Source organism: Oncorhynchus mykiss, chromosome 23, assembly GCF_013265735.2.
Source record: "Oncorhynchus mykiss isolate Arlee chromosome 23, USDA_OmykA_1.1, whole genome shotgun sequence".
Lineage (NCBI taxonomy): Eukaryota > Metazoa > Chordata > Actinopteri > Salmoniformes > Salmonidae > Oncorhynchus > Oncorhynchus mykiss.
Genome location: NC_048587.1, coordinates 53,868,551 through 53,896,088, shown reverse-complemented (window position 1 = coordinate 53,896,088; position 27,538 = coordinate 53,868,551). Strand labels below are relative to the sequence as shown.

The 27,538-nt window shown below is 44.7% G+C and overlaps 1 pseudogene; it reads right to left on the bottom strand.

Annotated features, from left to right (window-relative positions):
* Nucleotides 1-2,996: 2,996 nt before the first annotated feature.
* LOC110503035 lies at nt 2,997-27,394 on the bottom strand (annotated as a pseudogene).
* Nucleotides 27,395-27,538: the final 144 nt, after the last annotated feature.

Genomic DNA, 27,538 nt, shown 5'->3' with positions numbered 1-27,538 from the left:
TTTGCAGTGGTCTGATACTCCTTCCATTTCAATATTATCACTTGCACAGTGCTCCTTGGGATGTTTAAAGCTTGGGAAATATTTTTGTATCCAAATCCGGCTTTAAACTTCTTCACAACAGTATCTCGGACCTGCCTGGTGTGTTCCTTGTTCTTCATGATGCTCTCTGCGCTTTTAACGGACCTCTGAGACTATCACAGTGCAGGTGCATTTATACGGAGACTTGATTACACACAGGTGGATTGTATTTATCATCATTAGTCATTTAGGTCAACATTGGATCATTCAGAGATCCTCACTGAACTTCTGGAGAGAGTTTGCTGCACTGAAAGTAAAGGGGCTGAATAATTTTGCACGCCCAATTTTTCAGTTTTTGATTTGTTAAAAAAGTTTGAAATATCCAATAAATGTCGTTCCACTTCATGATTGTGTCCCACTTGTTGTTGATTCTTCACAAAAAATACAGTTTTATATCTTTATGTTTGAAGCCTGAAATGTGGCAAAAGGTTGCAAAGTTCAAGGGGGCTAAATACTTTCGCAAGGCACTGTACCTATTAATAAATAAGGGGTATTCACTCACACAATTGGGCCCATAACTGGCACCTGTTGACACCCAATTAACCCTGCTGACACCCAGCAACCGTGTTGACACCCAATAAAACCTGCTGACACCCAGCAACCGTGCTGACACCCAATAAACCCTGCTGACACCCAATAAACCCTGCTGACACCCAATAAACCCTGCTGACACCCAATAAACCCTGCTGACACCCAATAAACCCTGCTGACACACAATAAACCCTGCTGACACCCAATAAACACTCCTGACACACAATAAACCCTGCTGACACCCAATAAACCCTGCTGACACCCAGCAACCGTGTTGACACCCAATAAACCCTGATGACACCCAGCAACCCTGTTGAGAACCAGCAGACAGTTCATGTTCTAATTTCTTTCTGCTGTGAGGCAACATCAGGCTTATGACTTTAGAAGAACTGAGAATGCGAAAGCAGCCAGCAGAACGCTCATTTTAGCAAAGTCAGGAGGGAACAAACAGAGGAGAAATATGGCCACTGTTGTCAGGGTGAGAGAACCCTCTTTTATGCTACTGCTACTCTCTGTTCATCATATATGCATAGTCACTTTAACCATATCTACATGTACATACTACCTCAATCAGCCTGAATAACCGGTGTCTGTATGTAGCCTCGCTACTTTTATAGCCTCGCTACTGTATATAGCCTGTCTTTTTACTGTTGTTTTATTACTTTACCTACCTATTGTTCACCTAATACATTTTTTTTTTGCACTATTGGTTAGAGCCTGTAAGTAAGCATTTCACTGTAAGGTGTATTCGGCGCACGTGACAAATAAACTTTGATTTGATTTTCAGTCCGATTTATATCAAAACTGTAACTAGGCCACTCAGGTACATTCAATGTCGTCTTGGTAAGCAACCTAAGTCTATATTTGGCCTTGTGTTTAGATTATTGTCCTGTTGAAAGGTGAATTCATCTCCCCAGTGACTGTTGGAAATCAGACTGAACCAGGTTTTCCTTTAGGATTTTGCCTGTGCTTAGATCTATTTGTTTCTTTTTAAACTAAAAACTGCCTAGTTCTTGCCGATGACAAGCATACCCATAACATGATGCAGCCACCACCATGCTTGAAAATATGAAGAGTGGTACTCACTGATGTGTTGTGTTGGATTTGCCCCCAACATACCGCTTTGTAGTCAGGATATAAAGTTCATTTCTTTGCCAATTTTTTTGCAGTTTTACTTCAGTGCCTTGTTGCAAACAGGATGAATGTTTTGAAATATTTGTATTCTGTACAGGCTTCCTTCTTTTCACTGTGTCAATAAGGTTAGTATTGTGGAGTAACTACAATGTTGTTGATCCATCCTCAGTTCTCCCATCACAGCCATTAAACTCTGTAACTGTTTTAAAGTCGCCATTGGCCTCATGGTGAAATCCCTGAGCAGTTTCCTTCCTCTCCTTCAACTGAGTTAGAAAGGATGCCTGTATCTTTGTAGTGAGTCTTGATACACCGTCCAAAGTGTAATTAACAACTTCACCATGCTCAAAGGGATATTCAATGTATTTTTTTGTTTTTTTTGCCAAGCAATAGTGCCCTTCTTTGTGAGCTATTGGAAAACCTCCGTTGTGTTTGTGGTTGAATCTGTGTTTGAAATTGACTGTTCGACTGAGGGACCTTACAGATAATTGTTTGTGTGGGGTACAAAGATGAGGTAGTCATTAAGAAATCATGTCAAAACACTATTATTGCAAATTATTATGTGACCTTTAAGCACCTTTTTACTCCGGAACTTATTTAGGCTTGACTTAACAAAGGGGTTGAACATTTTATGACGGAAGACATTCAGTCAACAAACACTTAAGAAATGTCTCGTGTTTACACTTGAGGGTCCAAATACTTATTTTGAAGCAGAAGAAAAGAAAACAACCCTTGCAAAATGATTATATTGACTCCTACTGGAGGGTTTACATTCACCTGATTAGCCCTTTTGGAAAATGATCATGTTAGACAACAGTGGAATATCCATAATGACATTCCACTGAAAACCAGATCTATGTCATTCTGCTCAATATATGTGAAAATAAATTATCCTATTCCTGTATTCATCTGCGAAAGCTCACCCCAAGTATAATACAGATTTCTCCTAAGCTTTCCTTGTCTGGTAGTTAATAACAACAGCTAATCACAAGGGAAAGTTTCAGGCACACGGTTTCATAAGGAATGCATGTGATAAAGCTATGTTAATGACATTCACCTCCACTATATATACAGGTTTAAACCATTTCCAGAATCACCTAGAAGCATTAGAAATCACTTCCACAATTTGCTTTTGGTATTACAATCATCTACTCTCATCCTCAGCAGACCAACAAATGATTTGTTCTTTTTCACCATATGACATAAAAAATACAATTTACACGTTTAAGCAGTTGTTTTGTTAAGAAAAAATGTGCCTATAATAAAGACAATCTTTCTGGAAAGGGAGACGATAGAGGAGAGTCCCAGGCAGTATATTTCTCCTCTCCTTGCCACTGGGTTTTATGGTAAGGAGTGTAACTACCGTAGAGCTCGTTGAACACTTCTCTGAGACCCATCTGGAGGATGTTATTCAGAAACCTTACCTCCTGCTCAACACAGACTCCCTCTGTCAGGTGCCTCTTGATGTCTGGTTGCAGAGTCACCTTGAGGGTGTGGAGGAGAGAGGAGTGGAGGGGAGGCGAGGGAGAGGCAGTACCAACCAGGATGTTTCAGATAGAAGTGGACAAACAGCCCAGTGAAGTTATTCTCTCAGGGAAAAGCATGCACATCTTCAAATATCTTTAAAAAAGTAGACATTATCTTTGAAAGGCAGGCCCCCAAAAAATGGTTTCAATTTGACTGAGCGTTTGAGGCTGGGGAAGGGGTATTAAAATGTAACCGTCATAATGTTGGTGTGATGAGTGAGATGGCTGATCTGTGTTTTGCCTTTTCCTTACACCTTTGTTTGTGTACTCAGCCGAGGCAGTTTTGAAAGCCTGGTAGGAATACAATGTACTGCCAGCTGGAAACTGGACAACAAAAGCACTTAGTCTACCTGGAAAGAACCATGACAGTGTTAAACTATTTCTTTAATCAATCCTTTGTTAGATCCTTACTCAAAGAGTTTCCCATGGATTTTTACATTCCAAGGTAATCCTCATGCAACTTCCCTCTCTGCATGTTCCATGGAAAATAAAAACTGAGACAGTGCCAGACATGCTCAGACGGCATCACATAATGGCATCACATAATGGCATCACATCGACGGAAAAACGGTCTACTAGACTTTACAGTAAGTACAGTCCTTTCGAGGACAAGTTGGCGCAGGGCGGGACACAAGATTATGGAGGAAATGAAATGTTGACTTCTCTCTCCTTCAAATCGGAGAAGTCCAGAGGACTTGCCTTAGTAGCTCTAAATGGTCCCATGTATAGTGTAACACCACAATACAAACAGCCATGGATCAAATAAAAATCCTTGAATTCAATTTGCAGATAGAGTGTATTCCCTTCAGATGTAAGGGCTTGTTGGGATGATGAGAGAAGATCTGAAATGTCATGTTGTTTCCAACCTGTATAATAATAGCCTAATCGTTAGAGCTGACCAAACCGACAACTTATCGACACTGACCAAACCGACAACTTATCGACACTGACCAAACCGACAACTTATCGACACTGACCAAACCGACAACTTATCGACACTGACCAAACCGACAACTTATCGACACTGACCAAACCGACAACTTATTGACAATGACCAAACCGACAACTTATCGACACTGACCAAACCGACAACTTATCGACACTGACCAAACCGACAACTTATTGACAATGACCGAACCGACAACTTATCGACACTGACCAAACCGACAACTTATCGACACTGACCAAACCGACAACTTATCGACACTGACCAAACCGACAACTTATTGACACTGACCAAACCGACAACTTATCGACATCAACACTGACCAAACCGACAACTTATTGACAATGACCAAACCGACAACTTATCGACACTGACCAAACCGACAACTTATCGACACTGACCAAACCGACAACTTATCGACAATGACCAAACCGACAACTTATCGACATCGACACTGACCAAACCGACAACTTATCGACATCAACACTGACCAAACCGACAACTTATTGACAATGACCAAACCGACAACTTATCGACAATGACCAAACCGACAACTTATCGACATCGACACTGACCAAACCGAAAACTTAGCGACATCGACACTGACCAAACCGACAACTTATCGACATCGACATCGACAATGACCAAACCGACAACTTATCGACATCGACAATGACCAAACCGACAACATGTATAGTGTCGTCAATAAATTACAATGAACAACCACCACGCTGCGCTTTGGTCCGCCTCTACTTCACAAGAAGAGAATCGTTACAGAATCACCCACCACAACAGGACCAAGCGGTGTGGTAATGGGCAAAGGAAAAAGCAGCAGCAGGAGCAGCGCGAGGAGGTATGGACATGGGAGGACGAATTAGACGGTAAAGGACCTTGGGCTCAGCCAGGAGAGTATCGCCGCCCCAAGGAAGAACGGGAGGCGGCGAAAGCGGAGAGGCGCTGGTATGAGGAGGCAGCGCGGCGTCGTGGATGGAAGCCCGGGAGTCAGCCCCAAAAATTTCTTGGGGGGGGGCTAACAGGGAGTATGGCTACGCCAACTTCCTGTGGTTACCGGTGGGCTAGAGAGACCGGGCAGGCACCGTGTTATGCTGTGGAGCGCACGGTGTCCCCAGTGCGGGTGCACAGCCTGGTGCGGTACATTCCAGCTCCGCGTATCGGCCGGGCTAGAGTGAGATCGAGCCAAGTGCCATGAAGCCGGCTCTACGCATCTGGTCTCCAGTGCGTCTCCTTGGGCCGGCTTACATGGCACCAGCCTTGCGCACGGTGTCCCCGGTTCGCCTGCATAGCCCAGTGCGGGCTATTCCACCTCGCCGCACTGGCAGGGCGACCGGGACCATTCAACCGGGTAAGGTTGGGCAGGCTCGGTGCTCAAGAGCTCCAGTGCGCCTGCACGGCCCGGTCTATCCGTCACCACCTCCACACCCCAGCCCTCCGGTGGCAGCTCCCCGTACCAGGCTGTCTCTCCGGCCCATCCGTCCAGAGCCTTCCTCCTCTCCAGCGCTGCCGGAGTCTCCCGCCTCTCCGGCGCTACCAGAGCCTTCCTCCTCTCCAGCGCTGCCGGAGCCTCCCGTCTGTCCGGCGCCTCTGCCGGAGCCTCCCGCCTGTCCGGCGCCTCTGCCGGAGCCTCCCGCCTGTCCGGCGCCGCTGCCGGAGCCTCCCGCCTGTCCGGCGCCGCTGCCGGAGCCTCCCGCCTGTCCGGCGCCTCTGCAGGAGCCTCCCGCCTGTCCGGCGCCTCTGCCGGAGCCTCCCGCCTGTCCGGCGCCTCTGCCGGAGCCTCCCGCCTGTCCGGCGCCTCTGCCGGAGCCTCCCGCCTGTCCGGCGCCTCTGCCGGAGCCTCCCGCCTGTCCGGCGCCTCTGCCGGAGCCTCCCGCCTGTCCGGCGCCTCTGCCGGAGCCTCCCGCCTGTCCGGCGCCTCTGCCGGAGCTTCCCGTCTGCCCAACGCCGCCAGCGCCGCCCGTCTGCCCAACGCCGCCAGCGCCGCCCGTCTGCCCAGCGCCGCCAGCGCCGCCCGTCTGCCCAGCGCCGCCAGCGCCGCCGTCTGCCCAGCGCCGCCAGCGCCGCCCGTCTGCCCAGCGCCGCCAGCGCCGCCCGTCTGCCCAGCGCCGCCAGCGCCGCCCGTCTGCCCAGCGCCGCCAGCGCCGCCCGTCTGCCAGGGGCCGCCAATGCCGCCCGTCTGCCAGGGGCCGCCAGTGCCGCCAGTCAGCCAGGGGCCGCCAGTGCCGCCAGTCAGCCAGGGGCCGCCAGTGCCGCCAGTCAGCCCAGCGCCAGTGCCGCCAGTCAACCAGGGGCCGCCAGTGCCGCCAGTCAGCCAGGGGCCGCCAGTCAGCCAGGGGCCGCCAGTGCCGCCAGTCAGCCAGGGGCCGCTAGAGCCCCTCCGCCCGGAGCAGCTGTCCCTCTGTCCCGAGCAGCTGTCCCTCTGTCCCGAGCAGCTGTCCCTCTGTCCCGAGCAACTGTCCCTCTGTCCCGAGCTGTCTCTTAGGAGGGTCACCTATCTAGGGACGCTAAGGAGGTGGACAAAGACTATTATGGAGTGGGGTCCACGTCCAGCGCCAGAGCCGCCTCCGCGGACAGATGCCCACCCAGACCCTCCCCTATAGGTTCAGGTTTTGCGGCCGGAGTCCGCACCTTGGGGGGGGGGGGTACTGTCACACCCTGACCATAGTTTACTTTGTATATTTCTATGTTGTGGTTGGTCAGGGTGTGATCTGAGTGGGCATTCTATGTTTCATGTCTAGTTTGTCTAGTTCTATGTTCGGCCTGATATGGTTCTCAATCAGAGGCAGGTGTTCGTCATTGTCTCTGATTGGGAACCATATTTAGGTAGCCTGGGTTTCACTGTGTGTTTGTGGGTGATTGTTCCTGTTTTTGTGTTTGCACCAGACAGGGCTGTTTTGAGTTCTCACGTTTCTTGTTTTTTCGTTAGTTTGTTCATGTATAGTGTCGTCAATAAATTACAATGAACAACCACCACGCTGCGCTTTGGTCCGCCTCTACTTCACAAGAAGAGAATCGTTACATATGGGTGATTCTTAAAAGGAACAATTGATAGCTACAGCATTCAAAGTAGTAGTAGTGGATTTAAGGGTAATATTTAAAAAAAAACATCTGTAGAAAATATTAAAAACTTATCGTTCAATTGATCGTTACCGTGATAATTCAGTCAATTTAATGGATTTTTGTTCATATTGCCCATCGTAATCACCATCGTCCTTGATGATGAGAGAAAACCAAAGATCTTACCTTCTGTAACTCGCTGATGTACTGTGCTGTCATGAAGGAGGAGAGGATAGTGAAGCCCTCGGCTGTGGTAGCGGTGTGGGAGTACATGCGTTCCACCAGGCGAGTACACTTCAAAAGCACCACTGCATCGGTCTCAGGGGCTGGGGAATAGAAGAGGAGAGCTTTTAGAAAACTAGACCGCGCCAAACACTGACGGTTAAACTTTTATTTCAGACAGAACTTTAGAAGTGGGACAACTTCTACAAAATGGGGACTTTTGAGTGATGCAGCACAGTGGGTGTTCAGAGTGTACTGTGCTCCTGACACAGACGTGGGCTGGATATAACTGATGCAGCACAGTGGGTGTTCAGAGTGCACTGTGCTCCTGACACAGACGTGGGCTGGATATAACTGATGCAGCACAGTGGGTGTTCAGAGTGCACTGTGCTCCTGACACAGACGTAGGCTGGATATAACTGATGACAGCACAGCATTTGAATCAAATCTCCAGGGTGCGGCTGAGAATGAATATATGTTCAATGCATTGTGACAGAGTAGAACAATAACAACAGGGTTTTGTATAAGCTGAGACATTAATCATGATAGTTAAGAGCAGAATATGGAGCAACAAACGCTATTTAATCATTCTAATTGTGTATAAACTAATGTTTATGCTCACAGTCTGCATAAAACAAACAGTATAGCCCAGTATAGCCCGGCTGGAACAATTTCTCCATCCCTGCTTTCCTCTCTTGACTGATTAGATGTACAGTAAAGCACAGCTCACTTGCTGAAAACAAACAGAGGAGAAATATGGCCACTGTTGTCAGGGTGAGAGGTGTTGTTAAACAACCCAGTCTCCATGTAATTTGTCACCTGTGATGGTTACTATATTTCACAGGGCCAGCCAGGACATGATGCACTGAGCCTTATATGCTAGTTCAAATCAACAAGCTGCTCCTCTCCATCTCCTCTTGTTGACCCTTCCTCCTGTGCCTGGAACAGGGGAGGTCTGCCTAGATGTGTACAGAGTTGGCCTCCTTTGGCTGAGGAAGACGAACACTTACAACGTGTTATATATGATTTCTAAAAATAAACCCCATCTGAAGACAATTACTGTTGCATAATTGAATATGTCATTATTTCCTTTTCGTGAGCAACGTCAGGAAGGCTTTGATGTTGAGATTATGCTGCTCCTTTTAGAAACAGGAAAACATAATGTATCCCTGAATATGTTGATCACAAAGCTGAATACAGCTCCTCAACACTGATTCAACTCATCAGGGATGCTTGCAGCAGTGCAGGACTTTAAAAGGTGTCCATCCACGAGCTTGTACTGGACTCCTGCTGTGCACTGTGCTTTTCATGTCTCCTACGACAGTTCTGTCATCCTCAGTGGGAATGTTAGATTTCCCTCACATTGCTTTTGATCCAGTCCTCGGGGACCAGCAAGGCATACAACCAGCTACAGAAATATAACATTACTAAAGGCGAAACCATTCTTCTTCCTTTCTCTCTTTCCACTGGATGAGCTCTGCTGATTTAAAATAGGCCCAGTTTCACGTGTGAAATAGCATAATATAACATGATAAAACACACCTATCATATTCTCCTTTTTCCTGCAATACTCCTGCCCTACTAACAGGACTGGTTAGCCTGGTGACAGCACGAGTTTGAGTTTATTTTTATTTTTCCAGGGACAGTGCACATTAATCAACATTTCAGTAAAAGTGCCAGTTTTAGCCAGGCGGCTAATTTTCAACCCCAGTTCCTGGGCAGGTTCTTGGACAGTTTTGTGATGAGAACCACATGGTTAACAGTATCAAAAGCTTTCCTTGGGTCTAGAAATTCAGCCCCAACAACGCTTTGTCCATCTTGGACTGCATGGCAGGTACTGTGAGGCGGCTGTTGTTGAGGTGGGCAATCAGTTGCTCTGCTACACACTTTTCAGCACCTTGGACACCACAGGTGATATACTAATGGGCCTGTAGTTCTTACATCAGCAGGGTTGCATGATTTAATTATGGCCGTTTTTAGGCTGAAAAATACATATAGTACACATGAAGACATTTAGTCCACATGAAGACATTTAGTCCACATGAAGACATTTAGTCCACATGAAGACATTTAGTACACATGAAGACACTTAGTCCACATGAAGACACTTAGTCCACATAAAGATATTTAGTGCACATGACACTTAGTCCACATGAAGACATTCAGTACACATGAAGACATTCAGTACACATGAAGACATTTAGTCCACATGAAGACATTTAGTCCACATGAAGACATTTAGTCCACATGAAGACATTTAGTACACATGAAGACACTTAGTCCACATGAAGACACTTAGTCCACATAAAGATATTTAGTGCACATGACACTTAGTCCACATGAAGACATTCAGTACACATGAAGATGGTTGGTTGCTGTTCTTTAATGGGAACCAGCAGGAAAATAGAAACTGCTGAATAATATATAGGATGCACACAATTCCTGTAAATGCCAATGTCATTCCTATCAATTGAGATTATGAGTTAATGGGTGAATACTTGGATTAACATACGAAGTACTGGCTGAGTGAGTGAATAAATGATTAAATGAACCGATGACCTTACCTTTCTCATTCTCACCCTTCTGTCTCCCCCGTGAATGAGGAGGCCTCCAGGCGGTACAAACAGTTGAGGTAAGACTGCATCGCTTTCACCTGGGCACATTCCAAAAAAGGGCCACGTTACAAAAAGTTCAACTTCGACAACTTTACATTTGAAAGACATTTAGATTCTATTACATTTAGCTATAGCATGCTTTTAAAGCATTTTACATTTGAGGAAAAAAATGTAATACATAATCAAACTGAAGCGTGGGTCTATATTTTTCAGACGGTTGTTAGACCCTGTTCTTGGATGTCTGTAATTGTTTTGGTATGGGTCGAGGAGAGGAAGGTGCCATGTGCTATCAGTCTCCCAATGAGAGAGAAAGAGAAAAAATGCCCTCAATTCTCAGGCTCAGGAGCTACCATGTTCCTATGAGTCATCAGTTGGCAAGGTAATCATTTCCACACATCCTCCAGTGTTCACGCCAAAGACGTGCACTTCTCCAGAGCACATCTGCCTCCACTTAAGCACCCATCTGGCACAGACCAACAGCCCTTTTCAGAAATTGATTCTGAAGATATTCTGTTTTATTGCCTACAGTGGGAGGCAGTGGGATGTTTTCTTTGGTTAGCACCCCCAAAATATGTTCAATGTCAAGTGGAAATGGGCTAACTTAGGTGCTGGCCAAGATCCAAGGTTGACTGAGTATAATAGTCATGGCAAATGGGGAAGGGGTAAGCTAGTCACTCCGTTTTGTGCTTGTGTGATAGGCTGAATCAAGCTAGAGAAATTGGAGCAGCATCTGCCAGGAAGATTCTGTATTAACGTTTAGGTAAACCTGTGTGACAGGTGTGTAGACAGATGTTATTTGTCCATGCAAGTATAAGGCCTCCCAAGGCAACACCTACACAGTGTCAAAAGCCTTCAGGAGACGAATCATTGCAGGGAAAAGGGAAGCCTTCAGGAGACGCATAATTTCAGGGAGAAGTGAAGCCTTCAGGAGACGCATCATTACAGAGAGATTACAAGGGCTTGAGAATGAAAAACCATATAGCATAGAGTTGCTTGCTATTGTCAAAGTATTGTAAATTGAATAAAGTTAATGTGATTTTGGTAGTGAAAAGGTATGATTCAAATTTGCTTCAGCGAGAACTATTATTATGAACAAGACTAAATCTTTCTACGGGTCAGTCCACACCGTGGATCAATGGACACTGATGTTTGCACCAAATTACATAAAAATGGATTTCCTGGCTGCAGGATAAAACACTAGGCAAGCCAACCATTTCGCTTGCCAAGACAGCAACTCTAATATTCCCTTTGCTGCAGTGCACATTGTCTGTGCTAGCACCTTAGCATGCAGCCGCTGTTTCCATCTACCTGTCTAAGCCTTGTATTCCATTGTTTATGACACAATAACAGAAGTACTGTTTCCATCTACCTGTCTAAGCCTTGTATTCCATTGTTTATGACACAATAACAGAAGTACTGTTTCCATCTACCTGTCTAAGCCTTGTATTCCATTGTTTATGACACAATAACAGAAGTACTGTTTCCATCTACCTGTCTAAGTCTTGTATTCCATTGTTTATGACACAATAACAGAAGTACTGTTTCCATCTACCTGTCTAAGCCTTGTATTCCATTGTTTATGACACAATAACAGAAGTACTGTTTCCATCTACCTGTCTAAGTCTTGTATTCCATTGTTTATGACACAATAACAGAAGTACTGTTTCCATCTACCTGTCTAAGCCTTGTATTCCATTGTTTATGACACAATAACAGAAGTACTGTTTTTTCTATCGTGAACAGCAAATTAAACACAAATCAGACACTCTGTACATGGACATATTAAAGTGCTAGGGCTTTCGATTACCGAGAAGCATGGCTTGAGTTGTGGTTCAGGGGAAGGAATGAAAAGAAGGAATCCACAGCACTGACAATGATTGATCTTCACACCCTGAGGGTGTCTGGCTAAAAGGAAAATCAGAAGACCCTACTTGTGAATATGAAACTAATCCCCAACCAGAGATTAGAAGTGCACAAAACAGGGCTCCTTGTGTTGTACTTCAGAGAAGTGATGCAAACCCCAAAATGTGCTCTGCTGTAGTGTTATCAAACCCCAGGTAAAATGTGCACTGCTCTAGTGTTATCAAACCCCTGGCAAAATGTGCTCTGCTGTAATGTTATCAAATCCTAGGCAAAATGTGCTCTGCTGTAATGTTATCAAATCCTAGGCAAAATGTGCTCTGCTGTAATGTTATCAAATCCTAGGCAAAATGGGCTCTGCTGTAATGTTATCAAATCCTAGGCAAAATGTGCTCTGCTCTAGTATTATCAAACCCCAGGAAAATGTGCTCTGCTGTAGTGTTATCAATTCCCAGGCAAAATGTGCACTGCTCTAGTATTATCAAACCCCAGGCAAAATGTGCTCTGCTGTAGTGTTATCAATTCCCAGGCAAAATGTGCACTGCTCTAGTATTATCAAACCCCAGGCAAAATGTGCTCTGCTGTAGTGTTATCAAATCCCAGGCAAACCAGCTCTGCTGTAGTGTTATCAAATCCCAGGCAAACCAGCTCTGCTGTAGTGTTATCAAACCGCAGGCAGAATGTGCTCTGCTGTAGTATTATCAAACCCCAGGCAGAATGTGCTCTGCTGTAGTATTATCAAACTCCAGGCAGAATGTGCTCTGCTGTAGTATTATCAAACCCCAGGCAGAATGTGCTCTGCTGTAGTATTATCAAACCCCAGGCAGAATGTGCTCTGCTGTAGTGGTATCAAACCCCAGGCAAAATGTGCTCTGCTGTAGTGTTATCAAACCACAGGCAAAATGTACTCTGCTGTAGTGGTATCAAACCTCGGGCAAAATGTGCTCTGCTGTAGTGTTTTCGAACCCCAGGCAAAATGTCCTCTGCTGTAGTGGTATCAAACCGCAGGCAAAATGTGCTCTGCTGTAGTGGTATCAAACCTCAGGCAAAATGTGCTCTGCTGTAGTGGTATCAAACCACAGGCAAAATGTGCTCTGCTGTAGTGGTATCAAACCACAGGCAAAATGTGCTCTGCTGTAGTGGTATCAAACCACAGGCAAAATGTGCTCTGCTGTAGTGTTATCAAACCACAGGCAAAATGTGCTCTGCTGTAATGTTATCAAACCACAGGCAAAATGTGCTCTGCTGTAGTGTTATCAAACCACAGGTAAAATGTGCTCTGCTGTAGTGTTATCAAACCACAGGCAAAATGTGCTCTGCTGTAGTGTTATCAAACCACAGGCAAAATGTGCTCTGCTGTAATGTTATCAAACCACAGGCAAAATGTGCTCTGCTGTAGTGTTATCAAACCACAGGCAAAATGTGCTCTGCTGTAGTGTTATCAAACCACAGGCAAAATGTGCTCTGCTCTAGTGTTATCAAACCCCTGGCAAAATGTGCTCTGCTGTAATGTTATCAAATCCTAGGCAAAATGTGTTCTGCTGTAATGTTATCAAATCCTAGGCAAAATGTGCTCTGCTGTAATGTTATCAAATCCTAGGCAAAATGGGCTCTGCTGTAATGTTATCAAATCCTAGGCAAAATGTGCTCTGCTCTAGTATTATCAAACCCCAGGCAAAATGTGCTCTGCTGTAGTGTTATCAATTCCCAGGCAAAATGTGCACTGCTCTAGTATTATCAAACCCCAGGCAAAATGTGCTCTGCTGTAGTGTTATCAATTCCCAGGCAAAATGTGCACTGCTCTAGTATTATCAAACCCCAGGCAAAATGTGCTCTGCTGTAGTGTTATCAAACCACAGGTAAAATGTGCTCTGCTGTAGTGTTATCAAACCACAGACAAAATGTGCTCTGCTGTAGTGTTATCAAACCACAGGCAAAATGTGCTCTGCTGTAATGTTATCAAACCACAGGCAAAATGTGCTCTGCTGTAGTGTTATCAAACCACAGGCAAAATGTGCTCTGCTGTAGTATTATCAAACCACAGGCAAAATGTGCTCTGCTGTAGTGTTATCAAACCACAGGCAAAATGTGCTCTGCTGTAGTGTTATTCAGAACAAGACGTCCTCCAAAATACATCAAAGAACTCCATGGACAAAGGGAATATTGAGAGATAAAATAAAGGAATCAAATATAGGTTTCATAATCACAATGACATCCACTAAAAACATCCCCAGAAAGAACCATTCTTATGCCCAAGGATTGGGTAAAAACATAAAAAGATGCATGAAGTGACATGTATCGAACCTAGGCCACTAACCTGCGGGAGACACTGGATGACTGCAAACAGAGCCTCGTGGATGGACTCAAAAGTAGTGTGGTAGACCTCCATGATCAGATGTTCAAGGGAGACAAACTGCAGGGCTCCCAGCACCAGGGTCACGTCATGGGGGTTGGAGAGCATCTCCTCCCCGTGACAGAGCAGAGTGTCCGGCACTGGCATGGTCAGAGCAGCGGTCAGGGTTGTCTGCTTGCCAGACTCCTTCACTAGAAACTGAGAGAAGAGAGGACAATGGGAGTTGAACCAGAGACAAAGGACAGAAAGAGAGAGAAGTACTACATCCTGTGTGGGTTCTCAATGTACTAAATGTCACCCAGAGAGAGAGAACAGAGAAAAACAGAAATACTGGAACACCAATTGGGGTGAGACAACATTCCTGTTTGTAAGTCTTGTGGACACAGTGAGGGATTGTAGTTGTGTGTGGTAACACCTAATGTTAGTTCTTCCTGCAGAGTTGCAGTGAGTTGAGAGTGGGCCATATCAATAAATGAAATCAGATTCAGCTTGATTAAATGGGACAGGTAGTCACTCTCCCTGCTGCACACTGAGACTGAGACAGGGAGACAAAATTGGCTTTCCCCAGCTAAACCAATCCTTCCCCCAAATCACATCCAGGACATGGGAGACAGTGCAGAGCAGGAGAAGCGTGACATGCTTTGTAACGGACTGCCAGACTGTTGTCATGACGTTGGCCTGGGGGTAGGTTTATGACAGTCATAAATACCTCCCCCCCCCACCTTTTCCTCTCTCTACCCTACTGATGTTACATTTGCAAACCCTTTGGTTAACATAGAGATTCTGGGAACATCAGAAGGTGGGGGAAATTAACTATATTCTGGTAATCCGACCAATTGAACACATGCGGTGGTACTTAATGAATATGATGTCAGTTCGGTTGTCATCTGAGACATTCTCATCAATGATAAGATGACAAAACTATACAGTGGAAAGTCTACACATCAGAGTTATCGCATTCACATGAAATTGTTGTTCAATTTAAACGTTTGAATATGAAATTATTCATGATGGGATGAAATGTGATTTTAGCTTCTAAAATGTGAGATTTGCAGGCCACTGCTCAATCATTGGCCTGCCCCTGTGAAGGGACATGGGCTACAAAACTTTTCAAACACGCCCTCCTCTCCCTTCCTATATAAGCCCTTGACGACAATATAACCTCCTGTTCCGAGGACGTGAGGACGACGGTCCGGTGTCAGAACGGTTCAGATAATAACTACAGAACGAAGCCAACATCAGCGTGAGCTTTGGTTGCGAATGGTATGAACTTTGAACTCTTATTCACTACAGAAGTGATACCTCCTAGCCGTTGAGTTAGCAACAACCGCTGAAAACGAGGGTTAGGAAGGAACAGACAGAGTATCCCGTCTACCAGACAACGACGTTACTACAACGTATTCAATTTACCAGCAGAGACATTCTTCAAAGGACGAATGACTCGGTTGGGCAACATGGCCTTCCATCTACCACCAACCTACCGAAGCGCAGCTCAGAGTAAATATTTATTACATTTTCCTTTTCCAAATGGGCGGTAATTTAGAAAAAAATTATTAAACCCAATTTTGTATTGCTGATTCAACTTGTTAGCCAGGGTTCATGCAGATAACCAAGAATTTACAACTTTCAGATGAGACTGAATTAAGATGACGACTAATATTGACTGCTATTGAGGTAAAATATTACTAGGTCTTTAAGAGTTTATTCAGAAGATAACAGCTCTATAAATATAATTTTGTGTTGCCCGACTCTCCAGTTAATTACATTTACATGATTAGCTCAATCAGGTCATATTAATTACGGATAAATTATTTTATAGAATAGCATGTCATATCACTTAATCCGGCATAGCCAAAGACACGACACTGTGTTTCTTTTTGCAATGCCCTAAGGGGGTTTCTACACTAAATAGGAAACACATTTACCCTTCAATTCCATGTTAAGTCAATGCCAAAGCCAATCCAATGCTTTGTTTTGTCCCTCTTGAAGCATGGAAGCAGGGTTGTAAGTGAGGACACATTGTGCCTTTACCATAACTAGATTTTGCATGATTCTACCTCAAATAATATCTTTCAGCGGCATTCATTTATTTGGATGAACAGTCCTCAATAAAGCACAGCACATCAAAAGTCACAGTGAATAGTTACTACCACGGCAGACATCATCTGAGACGCAATGAGTCAGAATGACTCTAAGCAGCTTTCTGGAATCAGGCAGCTGGCAAGAAACTTCGTTATTCGTTGTATTTTATTATTATTTTGTTTTCAAGAGAAATTCTGTGAAATTCTGAATGATGTCTGTTTTAGTCACCTATGTTTGTCAGTGACGGTACAGGAAGTTAACTTGGACATTTACTGGACGGTCTGTCATTGATGCTACAGGAAATTTACTTGGACATTTACTGGAGGGTTATTACAGCTATTATCAGGAGCAGGAAATCCCACAATGTACAGGTGAGCATCTCAGAACACGCTACCATCTCAGAACACACTACCATCTCAGAACACACTACAATCTCAGAACACACTACCATCTCAGAACACATTACCATCTCAGAACACACTACCGTCTCAGAACACACTACCAAGTCTGATCTCTTTTTCTTTTACTAGCTCTGACTTTGTTGATAGCTGCTTTGTTAAGGAAATAGTACTTACTATGACTGTGATATGTGGTTGTCCCACCTAGCTATCTTAAGATGAATGCACTAACTGTAAGTGGCTCTGTATAAGAGTGTCTGCTAAATGACTAAAATGTCATTGTCAATCTAAAAATGAAAAAGAAACGTGCATTGTTGTGTAATAAGAGAGTGAAAAGAAGTGGAGCGATGAGACCAGGAAGTCCATGGGGTGCTAGGATGGGCACAGCTCTCGCAGGATCTGCTGGCTGAAGTTCCTATAGAGACCCATGTGACTTAGACTCTCCTGGGTGATGCCCTCACTAGGCTCATCCTGTAGGCAAGCGCAGGTCAGCTCGCTCTTCACCATCCCGGTCATCACATCCACAGTGAAGGTCTGGCCTAGCAGACTGTCTGTCAAGCAGGCCTTGATGGCAGGGCCCATGACAGCAGTGCTCTTCCCCAGCAAGTGGCTCAGGGTCTCATCTAGCTGCTTGGTTTTGCTGAGGCTGGAGGTCATGGCCTGGCACAGTGTGTTCAAAGATGCAAGCAGGAGCTGTACAGACAACAGTGTTTCCTGGGACAGTAGACAAAGCCATAACGACCACCTGTGCATTTCGATTGGTTGAGACAGACACGACTCTTTCTATGGATTATAAAAAGAATCAGGGACTGGATGAAATCCTGGATGGTTTTTAAGAAAGTCAGCCAAGCAGAGCTGTCCACAGTTTGAGAGGCCCTTACTGCAGTGTGAAAGGAGAGCTGCCAAAGCTGCCTCCAAGAGGCTACTCCTATGCACAATCTTTAAAACACAATGGGAATTATTCCCTGCCAGAAGTGACCCCATGAGACTGAAGATCTGATTCGGCAGATATCTTGTCACTGAAGGCTTCACGTCATTATGTAGCTGTGTGTCTGTGGCCATGAGGAATTAAGAACAAAAAGAGCCCTGAAAAGTCTTCAGATGACATTCGATCTGGGTTAAGAGCATTGGTGACTTGAAGTAAGCTTAAAAGGTTATTGACTTGACTTTCAGATAGGGTTAAAGAGGCTCCAGTCGTACTAGAGCTCAGTATGTGGCCTCCAGTCTCTTCAAAGCAGAAGGGGCTTCAGTGACATCACCGTCTGACTGAGTTACTTATTTTGTCTTCAGCTGTTGAACAACTGACTTTCACTTAACTTCATGAGTGCTGGATGGACTGGGGTCATGTCTGGGGTGCTGCTGAGAATCCCCACAATCTAACCACAGCAGAGTGAGTAATGGGTAACTCGACCAGAATGAGGCTCTCAAGCAGATGTTTGGAAATGAGAGAGACAGACAGCCTCTCAGTGGTGTCGTCTAGTGTCTTCTGAAGTAGGGAGCTGAGGAGAACTTCAGCTATATAGAGCACTTCGTCCTCTGAGAGGTATAGCGAGATCATTGGTAGGTTTGTGGTAACTAGGTACCAATGTGCTACTGGGTAGGTGATGGCATCCATACTACTGACCTGGCAGTGCCATAGTTGTTCACTATGCAGGCCAAGTTGAGGATCTTCTCTCCCCACATTGTACTTAACTGCTCTGCGGAGGACATCTGAAGCTCTAGTCTGTCCCATAGCTCATGCTTAGGATAACTTTCTTCATTTGTTGGAGAGTGAGCAGTTTTTGCAAGAGATGGGTCATATGGAGAACAGGCTGTTGGAGCTCATCCACTGTAAGCGTCCTATGGAGAACAGGCTGTTGGAGCTCATCCACTGTAAGCGTCCAATGGAGAACAGGCTGTCGGAGCTCATCCACTGTATGCGTCCTATGGAGAACAGGCTGTCGGAGAGCATTCACTGCTGAGCGTCCTATGGGGAACAAGCTATCGGAGCTCATCCACTGTAAGCGTCCTATGGAGAACAGGCTGTCGGAGCTCATCCACTGTAAGCGTCCTATGGAGAACAGGCTGTCGGAGCTCATCCACTGCTGAGCGCCCTATGGAGAACAGGCTGTCGGAGCTCATCCACTGCTGAGTGCCCTTTGGAGAACAGGCTGTCGGAGCTCATCCACTGCTGAGTGCCCTATGGAGAACAGGCTGTCGGAGCTCATCCACTGTAAAGCAACGAACCTCCCTTGCTGTCTCTGCCTGGCCGGTTCCCCTCTTTCCACTGGGATTATCTGCCTATAACCCTATTACAGGGGCTGAGTCACTGGCTTACTAGGGCTCTTTCATACCGTCCCTAGGAGGGGTGCGTCACTTGAGTGGGTTGAGTCACTGATGTGATCTTCCTGTCTGGGTTGGCGCCCCCCCTTGGGTTGTGCCGTGGCGGAGATCTTTGTGGGCTCTATTCGGCCTTGTCTCAGGATGGTAAGTTGGTGGTTGAAGATATCCCTCTAGTGGTGTGGGGGCTGTGCTTTGGCAAAGTGGGTGGGGTTATATCCTATGGAGCACTGTCACCACCGATAAATCCACTATAATATAGAATTTCAATAAGCATTTTTCTACGGCTGGCAATGCTTTCCACCTGGCCACCCCTACCTGGTCAACAGCCCTGAATCCCCGACAGCATCTTGCCCAAGCCTCCCCATTTCTCCTTCACCCAAATCCAGATAGCTGATGTTCTGAAAGAGCAGCAAAATCTGGACCCTTACAAATCAGCAAGGCTAGACAATCTGGACCCTCTCATTCTAAAATGATCAGCTGGAATTGTTGCAGCCCCTATTACTAGCCTGTTCAAACTCTCTTTCGTATCGTCTGAGATCCCCAAAGATTTGAGAGCTGCCGCGGTCATCCCCCTCTTCAAATGGGACACACTCTAGACCCAAACTGCTACAGACCTATATCTATCCTACCCTGCATTTCTAAGGTCTTCGAAAGCCAAGTTAAAAAACAGATTACCAACCATTTCAAATCCCACCGTACCTTCTTCACTATGCAATCTGGTTTCCGAGCTGGTCATGGGTGCAAATCAGCCACGCTCAAAGTCCCAAACGATATCATAACCGCCATCGATGAGACAATACGGTACAGCTGTATTCATTGAACTGGCCAAGGCTTTCGACTCTGTCAATCACCACATTCTTAGACTCAACAGCCTTGGTTTCTCAAATGATTGCCTCGCAGGGTTCACCAACTACTTCTCAGACAGAGTTCAGTGTGTCAAATCGGAGGGCCTGTTGTCCGGACCTCTGGCAGTCTCTATGGGGGTGCCACAGGGTTCAATTCTCGGGCAGACTCTTTTTTCTCTATACATCAATGATGCCGCTCTTGCTGCTGGTGATTCTCTGATCCACCTCTACGCAGACAACACCATTCTGTATACTTCTGGCCCTTCTTTGGACATTGTGTTAACTAACCTCGAGATGAGCTTCCATGCCATACAACTCTCCTTCCGTGGCCACCAACTGCTCTTGAATGCAAGTAAAACTAAATGCATGCTCTTCAACCGATCCCTGCCCGCACCTGCCCACCCGTCTAGTATCACTACTCTGGACGGTTCTGACTTAGAATATGTTGACAACTATAAATACCTAGGTGTCTGGTTAGACTGTAAACTCTCCTTCCAGACTCACATTAAGCATCTCCAATACAAAATTAAATCTAGAATTGGCTTCCTATTTCGCAACAAAGCATCCTTCACTCATGCCGCCAAACACACCCTCGTAAAACTGACAGGAGAAGTACTCCAGATATAACAAACTGACCCTAGCTCCCCGACACATAAACTACTGCAGCACAAATACTGGAGGCTGAGACAGGAGGGGTCAGGAGACACTGTGGCCCCATCCGAAATATACCCTTGGACAGGACCAAACAGAAAGGACATAACCCCACCCACTTTGCCAAAGCACAGCCCCCACACCACTAGAGGGATATCTTCAGCCACCAACTTCCCATCCTGAGACAAGGCCGAGTATAGCCCACAAAGATCTCCGCCACGGCACAACCCAAGGGGGGGCGCCAATTCAGACAGGAAGATCACATCAGTGACTCAACCCACTCAAGTGACGCACCCCTCCAAGGGACGGCATGAAAGAGCCCCAGTAAGCCAGTGACTCTGCCCCTGTAATAGGGTTATAGGCAGAGAATCCCAGTGGAAAGAGGGGAACCGGCCAGGCAGAGACAGCAAGGGCAGGTCGTTGCTCCAGAGTCTTTCCGTTCACCTTCACACTCTTGGGCCAGACTACACTCAATCATATGACCCACTGAAGAGATGAGTCTTCAGTAAAGACTTAAAAGTTGAGACCAAGTCTGCGTCTCTCACATGGGTAGGAAGACCATTCCATAAAAATTGAGCTCTATAGGAGAAAGCCCTGCCTCCAGCTGTTTGCTTAGAAATTCTAGGGACAATTAGGAGGCCTGCGTCTTGTGACCGTAGCGTACGTGTAGGTATGTACGGCAGGACCAAATCAGAGAGATAGGTAGGAGCAAGCCCATGTAATGCTTTGTAGGTTAGCAGGAAAACCTTGAAATCAGCCCTTGCCTTAACAGGAAGCTAGTCTAGGGAGGCTAGCACTGGAGTAATATGATACATTTTTTTGGTTCTAGTCAGGATTCTAGCAGCCGTATTTAGCACTAACTGAAGTTTATTTAGTGCTTTATCCGGGTAGCCGGAAAGTAGAGCATTGCAGTAGTCTAACCTGGAAGTAACAAAAGCTTGGATTAATTTTTCTGCATAATTTTTGGACAGAAAGTTTTTGATTTTTGCAATGTTGTGTAGATGGAAAAATCTGTCCTTGAAACAGTCTTGATATGTTCGTCAAAAGCGAGATCAGGGTCCAGAGTAACGCCAAGGTCCTTCACAGTTTTATTTGAGATGACTGTACAACCATCAAGATTAATTGTAAGATTCAACAGAAGATCTCTTTGTTTCTTGGGACCTAGAACAAGCATCTCTGTTTTGTCCGAGTTTAAAAGTAGAACGTTTGCAGCCATCCACTTCCTTATGTCTGAAACACAGACTTCTAGCGAGGGCAATTTTGGGGCTTCACCATGTTTCATTGAAATGTACAGCTGTGTGTCATCCACATAGCAGTGAAAGTTAACATTATGTTTTCGAATGACATCCCCAAGAGGTAGAATATATAGTGAAAACAATAGTGGTCCTAAAACGGAACCTTGAAGAACACCGATGCACATCTATCACTCCAGTGTTTAACTGCTAAATTGTCATTATTTCGCCACAATTGCCTATTTATTGCCTTACCTCCCTTATCTTACCTAATTTGCACACACTGTACATACAGTGCCTTGCGAAAGTATTCGGCCCCCTTGAACTTTGAATTCTCGATTGGATTCAGGTCTGGACTTTGACTTGGCCATTCTAACACCTGAATATGTTTATTTTTGAACCATTCCATTGTAGATTTTGCTTTATGTTTTGGATCATTGTCTTGTTGGAAGACAAATCTCCGTCCCAGTCTCAGGTCTTTTGCAGACTCCATCAGGTTTTCTTCCAGAATGGTCCTGTATTTGGCTCCATCCATCTTCCCATCAATTTTAACCATCTTCCCTGTCCCTGCTGAAGAAAAGCAGGCCCAAACCATGATGCTGCCACCACCATGTTTGACAGTGGGGATGGTGTGTTCAGCTGTGTTGCTTTTACGCCAAACATAATGTTTTGCATTGTTGCCAAAAAGTTCAATTTTGGTTTCATCTGACCAGAGCACCTTCTTCCACATGTTTGGTGTGTCTCCCAGGTGGCTTGTGGCAAACTTTAAACAACACTTTTTATGGATATCTTCAAGAAATGGCTTTCTTCTTGCCACTCTTCCATAAAGGCCAGATTTGTGCAATATACGACTGATTGTTGTCCTATGGACAGAGTCTCCCACCTCAGCTGTAGATCTCTGCAGTTCATCCAGAGTGATCATGGGCCTCTTGGCTGCATCTCTGATCAGTCTTCTCCTTGTATGAGCTGAAAGTTTAGAGGGACGGCCAGGTCTTGGTAGATTTGCAGTGGTCTGATACTCCTTCCATTTCAATATTATCGCTTGCACAGTGCTCCTTGGGATGTTTAAAGCTTAGGAAATCTTTTTGTATCCAAATCCGGCTTTAAACTTCTTCACAACAGTATCTCGGACCTGCCTGGTGTGTTCCTTGTTCTTCATGATGCTCTCTGCGCTTTTAACGGACCTCTGAGACTATCACAGTGCAGGTGCATTTATACGGAGACTTGATTACACACAGGTGGATTGTATTTATCATCATTAGTCATTTAGGTCAACATTGGATCGTTCAGAGATCCTCACTGAACTTCTGGAGAGAGTTTGCTGCACTGAAAGTAAAGGGGCTGAATAATTTTGCACGCCCAATTTTTCAGTTTTTGATTTAAAAAAAAAGTTTGAAATATCCAATAAATGTCGTTCCACTTCATGATTGTGTCCCACTTGTTGTTGATTCTTCACAAAAAAATACAGTTTTATATCTTTATGTTTGAAACCTGAAATGTGGCAAAAGGTCGCAAAGTTCAAGGGGGCCGAATAATTTCGCAAGGCACTGTAGACTTTTTCTCTATTGTGATATTGACTATATGTTTGTTTATTCCATGTGTAACTCTGTGTTGTTGTATGTGTCAAACTGCTTTGCTTTATCTTGGCCAGGTCACAGTTGTAAATGAGAACTTGTTCTCAACTACCCTACCTGGTTAAATAATTGTGAAGAAAAAATACACTGCTGAGCGTCCTATGAAGAACAGGCTGTCGGCGCTCTTCCACTGCTGAGCGTCCTATGAAGAACAGGCTGTCGGCGCTCTTCCACTGCTGAGCGTCCTATGAAGAACAGGCTGTCGGCGCTCTTCCACTGCTGAGCGTCCTATGAAGAACAGGCTGTCGGCGCTCTTCCACTGCTGAGCGTCCTATGAAGAACAGGCTGTCGGCGCTCATCCACTGCTGAGCGTCCTTTGTACTGCCACTGGAGGAACAGGCTGTCGGAACTCATCCACTGCTGAGCGTCCTTTGCACTGCCACTGGAGGAACAGGCTGTCGGAACTCATCCACTGCTGGGCGGCAGATGACAGCCAGGAGCTCCTCAGCTTGGCGTAGGTCAGGAGAACAGAGGAGATGAGGGCCTCGTGTGCCTTCCTAACCAGTGGCTCTGTGCAGTCGGAGTTGATCCATCCGGCCGACAGCAGCTCGTCCACGTCCGGCTCTATGATCAGGTGGTTGAGACTGAGCAGGGCTTTTAGACAGCGGTACCATGCTGATATAATGGGATTGGCATTGTCAAACAACATCTTAACCACCTTCCTATAAAAAATCCACTGAACCTCCTTGTTCTTTATCCTGTCAGCCGTCAAGCATAAATTCAAGAGGTTCTCCAAAGCCAGCAGAGCTAAGCTGTAGTTTTCACCATCAAACGTGTCTTTGAGAGTCACCACGTTTATGAAATCCACGCGGTGATTAACTGTGTTCTTTATTATCCTCTCCTTTACAGTAGGCGACCAATGAGAACCTGAAGAGCAGCGGGAGGGAACTCCACCTGACCCCGTAATGGAGAGTGGTGTCACAGAGCTTTGTAATTACTGAGTGGATTAGGGAGAGTAGGCCCTTCCTTGCCAACCCTTTCTTCATTCCTGGCTCCTCCTTATACGCCTGGAGGTGGTCTGGCAGGAACAGGGCAGACTGCCGGATGGTGTCCACCTTACCACGGATGTCCCTACTCAGGTGCTGGCCAACACATGGGTCATTCTCGGCCATCTAGGCCCTGATGGTCAGTAGGTCCCTGAGCAGGGGGAGGTGCGGGAGCATGTGTGTTGTGACTTGGACAAACACACGGTTGACATTGGCCTGCTACCTCTGGACAGACTCAACAGGTACCTGATCAGGGTAAGAAGAAAGACCTCAAACACCTGTGTCAGGGGGTCTGTGATTTGCAGGATGCCCTTACAGAAGCTCAGCACAGTGGAGACAGATGCTGAGGAGGTCTCTGAGGCAGTTCCTGAATCCTTTCAATTATAACCTGGAGATAAAAAAAAAAAATTAAAATCATGACATTTAATAAAACAGTTGTATCATCAGTGTAAAATGGGCATGGTTCAGTTTTTCTACCCGGGGTGTCTTGGGTTTTTTTCAGCTTAATGTGAATACCAGAGTAAATGGAAGCCCTACTGTACATGAAACAAGGCCTGTCGAAAGGGAGAGATTGACCTGAGTCAATACAGTTCTGAGACAAAAGGAATGTTATCTTATTTGGCCAGCAGAGGGAGTCGTTTCCTTAAAGTTAAATTATGACAACTTGGAATAATGGAGCTGGTGAATGGGCTTGAAATAGGAAGTATCCTCATGATTGTGAAATATAAATGTACCATGCCTGGAGTGTACTGGTCAAATAAACTTGTAATCAGATTTTTCTTTTTAAATATAAAACGTAGCCAATACCCAATCAAATCAAATCAAGCCTTATTTCTACAGCACATTTCAGACATGGAATGCAACACAGTGAGCTTCACAGGAAAAACGAATAATGACAATGAAAATAAAAACTGAAACATTTACTACACAACAAACATGAGGATAAAAACTAAAGAATAACACGAATGGAATGGCTAAAAAGCCTCTTAAGGAAAAGCAAAGCTAAAAAGGTGTGTTTTAATAATAAATGTAGTGTACTGCAGTTGAACAGCAGTTTTACTGCACTCTTACATTGCAAACTTACTGCAGCAAATAAAACAGTGTTATTTTGGAAGCCGTGTCTACCTCATGCAAATACTGCAATCTTTTTTTGTAATGGTTCTAGGATTTGGGATAGTTAAAAGCTCAGTGCCTGAGGACCCGAGGGACCTACTGGGTACATAACTTAAATGCATGTCTGACATGTATTGTGAACAATCATGGATTTATTTAAAAACCAATAGAAGATTCTTAAAATGAATTCTAAATCTCACAGGCAGCTAGTGCAGACCTGGAAAACCTGTGTAATGTGTGCTCTCTGTCTGGTCTTGGTCAGTACCTGCGCTGCAGCATTCTGTATATTTTGCAGTTGACCAATGGCTTTTTTTAGGTAGACCAGACAGGAGAGCATTGCAGTAGTCAAGCCTGCTTGTAATAAAAGCATGGATGAGTCTCTCTGTATCAGCCTGAGAGAAAACATAGGCAGAAAACATAGAGAGAAACCTGATGAGCTACTATATAACTATAACTAAGGTATAAGATTGTTGCTGCAATGCTGACATCTGTCAAAATGACCTGTCAGGTCAAAGAGGTTAATAAATACATGTGAATGTCATTCATATTTAGTCATGAGGTTGTAACAAAACTCAAGGAGTCGCTAGTAAGAACAAACGAGAATCACATGAACCTATTTTATCAAGAAAGCATGGTGCAGATGAGGCAATGTCTGAACAATTCAAACGCTGCTCATTTTAATAAAATGCACAATTATGTGTTTGTTAGAAAATTGTGTTCTTCTTCATCTTCTATGATAAAATGGTGGTCCGCAAACAAACGTTAAAGATATTCTCTTGACAAAACTTTATTAATTATTATTATTATTATTTGCCCTCAGTGGTGGAAATGACACCACTGACAAGTATATTTTGTGGAAATAACAATATAAAGGGCATACTCACAATACATATTGATATAGATTTGATTTTATTGACTCTTTCTCTAGAAGATAACATTACATCATGTGTAATTATTCATGTTTTCTCATAGAAAAACATAGTAGCTCAAAAGTCTGGGTCAGGGACAAGGGCAAAACAGTGAAATTGAGGTATAAAATGCATCTGAAAAGTAGCTAAAATACTTGATAGAGAGATGTTGAAAACAATATGGGGTGATTGTCGTGTGAACTTAACATATAAAGAATAAAAACATATATTTTTTTATAAAATCCACAAAATTGACCCTGAGGACATAGAAGTTCCCGTAGTTGCCCAAAGCATGCTAAGCAGTCTGTAATTTTTCTCCAAAAACAGCAGAAGTGTCATTTCCATCACAAACTTAACTCTGATGGAAATGACAGAACATGGTGGAAATTACAAAAATCTATTATGTTTTTACTTTTTACTTTTTAAAAACGTTAGGCTTATTTAATCATGTTATAAATTACTTTAATATAGAAAAGTATCCAAGGTGTGCACAATTGGAAAACTTGAGTATTATTCTTTGTTTTTAGAAGATGCCACATCAAACAGCACAGAGGTCACAGACATAGAAACAACATTTTAAAAATGATCCTATACGATACAAGGAACATCTGCAAAAAGACAGGAAGAGATACTAGAAGAAAAAAAAGAAGGGAGAAGTGATATCTATCTTCGAGCTTACAAAGAGAGTACAAAGAAGCAAGAGATGGCTATAGAAATCCAACCAACAGAATAGAAGACAGACTTTAAAGAGAACAGTTGCAATGGAGACCTACCCATCAGGCAACACAACACCTTAGTCACCAGATGACTTGCAACCAGAACACGAGGCCATCATACCTGCCCCCTAACTTACCTGCCCCTGATGCACGCCCTGATACCCCTTCCTCATCGTCTGCAACAGGAATGAGAAGTCTAATACATATTGGAAGGAAAAAGGTTGGAAGTGGTCGCTCAAAAACATAGAGATCTTTGCATGACAAATGCCAAATGCCAAATGCCAAATGCATGACAAAAGCTTAACAGGAAAACTGAG